At 47.3% G+C, this 2,715-nt stretch overlaps 1 non-coding gene across 1 annotated transcript; it reads left to right on the top strand.

The window, feature by feature from the left end:
- Positions 1 to 1,504: 1,504 nt before the first annotated feature.
- LOC111726877 lies at positions 1,505 to 1,637 on the top strand. Its single transcript, XR_002774553.1, has one exon. It is a non-coding gene; the product is annotated as a small nucleolar RNA SNORA42/SNORA80 family (small nucleolar RNA).
- Positions 1,638 to 2,715: the final 1,078 nt, after the last annotated feature.

Raw genomic sequence — 2,715 nt, 5'->3', positions numbered from 1 at the left:
ATCCCTGGAGGATATCCCTGATCACTCATCCCTGGAGGATATCTTTAAGAGGAGCTTCACTTACTTTTGGAACATCAACTAAAATCACTTCATTTCAGTGCCATGAAGAAAAAAAAGACAGAGTGATGTAATCAAAATCGATGGTTTGGATGGTGACTACTTTAGAACGACTGGTCAGGGAGAGGAAGTGACTTTGGAGCCCAGATAAGAAGGCCCAGGGAGCAAGGATTACTTCAGCACAGACAGAAGTAAAGGGTTTGAGATTTTTCTGTTGCACAGAGGGACTTGGGGACAGACGGGGCAAGAGTGGGAGTGGGAGGAGAAGTGATCTGAGATGAGGTTTGAGGACCAGACGGGCCTGCAGGAGAGTGTGAACTCATCCTGCTTTTCTTTTGGGTATGATCTGATCTCACTTGGGTTTTACCTGGCTGCCTGGGGATATTGGAGGAAGATGCATGTCATGAGATGTGGTTGGATGAGAGGAAACTGTCCAGGTGAGGAGCACTGGGGACTGGTCCAGAGCGATGGGAATGGAGAGGTGGGTGGAGTGGGGTACATTTTGGAAGGACAGCCTAAATGTTCTGAAGGATCACATACAGGGTGTGAGAGGGAATAAGGCTGCCCTGAGTGAAGCAGGGGAAGAGGGAAGGGCCAGATTGTTTCATGCGGGCAGAAAACAGACTGTGGACGTGTTAAGCTTGAGATTCCTTTTAGATATCAAGGAAAAGGTATTTGGAAGGAGGCTCACCTTGATAATTGTGTTTTCACTGGGGAAGTGGGGAAGTGGAAAAGTGGCTAGAGGCAACTCCTTTAAAGAAATCCAAAGTGATGAGAAGCAGGGACAGGGTGTGATAGCTAAGAAGGCAGTGCAGTTAAGGACAATTTGTTTTGAGATGGAAGATACTGAAACGTATTTGTTTGTAAACTGCTAGGAATAAATTAGCAATACTTCCAATGAAGGGAGGAATGAAATCCCTCAAAAGATAAGAGGAGAGACACAGAACCAAGTGGGAGGCCAAGCTTTGATGAAAGCAGGGACACTTTATCCACAGCAAGTGGGGAGATGGCAAAAGATGGGGTGGCTTTGCAGATTTGGAATTAGGAAGATGAGGAGTCTCCTCTGATTTCTGTATTTTTCCAATGAAGGATGAAGCCAGATCATCAACTGAGAGAGGTGGGGGATGGTCTGGATTTGGGGGAGAAGAGAAGCAGGGTGAGGGGGACGGGACATCTGAAAGCACTGAGGACTTCTGAGCGGCAGTCTGTGACCAGCTGAGCTTCGTGGCTGTGGATTTGAAACTGAAAGTTAGTGTGGTTGGCCATGTGCTTCTCCCAGGAACTGGGGGATCTGGCCCAGGCACAGAAGGGCTGGGGCAGCGAGTGTAACAGTGTTGGGGCTTTACCAGAGGGGTGTGAGAGTGGGGAGGGATAGAGGTTCTCTACACGATTATAATTACAGCCCACAGGGATCTGGATACCAGGAAATGAGGGAGTGAAGAATGTTGAAAAATTGGAATTCTGACAGGCCTGTACCTCTGAACCTGTCATAGTGTCCCATGCCAGAGCAAACTGGCCAAACCAAACCATTGCCTGGCCTCTACCCATAGGCTGCTGGCAGTGAAGTGGGTCATACAATGGAAAAAACAAACAAACAAACAAAAAATAAGAATGTTGAAAAAGCAATAAGGCTGGAGGGGGAAAAAAACAAAATGACCCCAAGAATGTTGAAAAAATAATGAAGCTGATGGATCAAAGATGTCTGTGAGATCAGAGACTTACTGGGAAGAAGGCACTTGAATAAGCAAGCGGGAATCCTCTGGGAGCTGTTAACTCGAGGGATGTTCATGCCTCATTCTCAAAGATCCCAGTGAAGTTGGTTTGGATCAGAGTGTCAGTGCTGGTATAGTAAAGAGCTTTTCAGGTTCATGTAATACAGACACAGCCACGGTTAAAACCCACCATGTAACAAGACGATGGGCAGTCAGTGCACGCTGAGCACAGTGGTTAGTGGTTAGCTGAGAGGTGTGGGGCCATTGGACTCTCTGGGGTGGCTGGTGGCCTGCAGTGACTTGAAAATGAATGGGAGTTTCCTCCTCCATTCATTACCTAGTGTCCACAAGGGTAAATTTGATCCGACCACAGCAAATGCCAACTGGGATGGAAATCCTGGCCATTAACACGAACACATTTCCATTGTCACAAACGTTCCTCCAGCGGCTCTCGGCTTGCTGGGGTGTGGTGGCCTGGGAGGAGGAGGAGGATCTCTCCAGCATGCCAGGTTCTGCAAGGGTCCTCTCAAGGCATCTGGGTCACAGGTGTTCTGATGCTATTCACGGGGCCCTTCTCCCTGTTCATTATAGAGAAATAAATGATACCTCGGTGTATATGGAGCCACAGTGATGAACAAAAGCAGCAAATCAACTCCAAGTGCAAATTCCCTGTTAGTCTCTTCTATTTTGCAGCCTAAGAACATAATGAGGTGTCTCTTATGGCCTAATGAGAGAAAAATAATTTTCTTCATATCAACCAACAACAAAGTCCTAAAAATAATAGAGTGCCTTTGTGATACATAGCACTAGTTCCTGGTCTTGCTGAATCCTGCAGCAGGAATTTCTAGGCTGACCCCTGAGGTGATCAGAAGGCTGGTTTTTCAGGAGGCTGCAGGTGGATGGGTCCCTCAGGTAGGGAGATGAGAGAGAGGGAGATGAGCTCATA

The sequence above is a fragment of the Otolemur garnettii genome, unplaced genomic scaffold (genome assembly GCF_000181295.1).
Source record: "Otolemur garnettii isolate 467f Iridium unplaced genomic scaffold, OtoGar3 scaffold00084, whole genome shotgun sequence".
Lineage (NCBI taxonomy): Eukaryota > Metazoa > Chordata > Mammalia > Primates > Galagidae > Otolemur > Otolemur garnettii.
The sequence above is the reverse complement of the archived record's forward strand: the minus strand, read 5'-3'. Positions and strand labels throughout refer to the sequence as shown.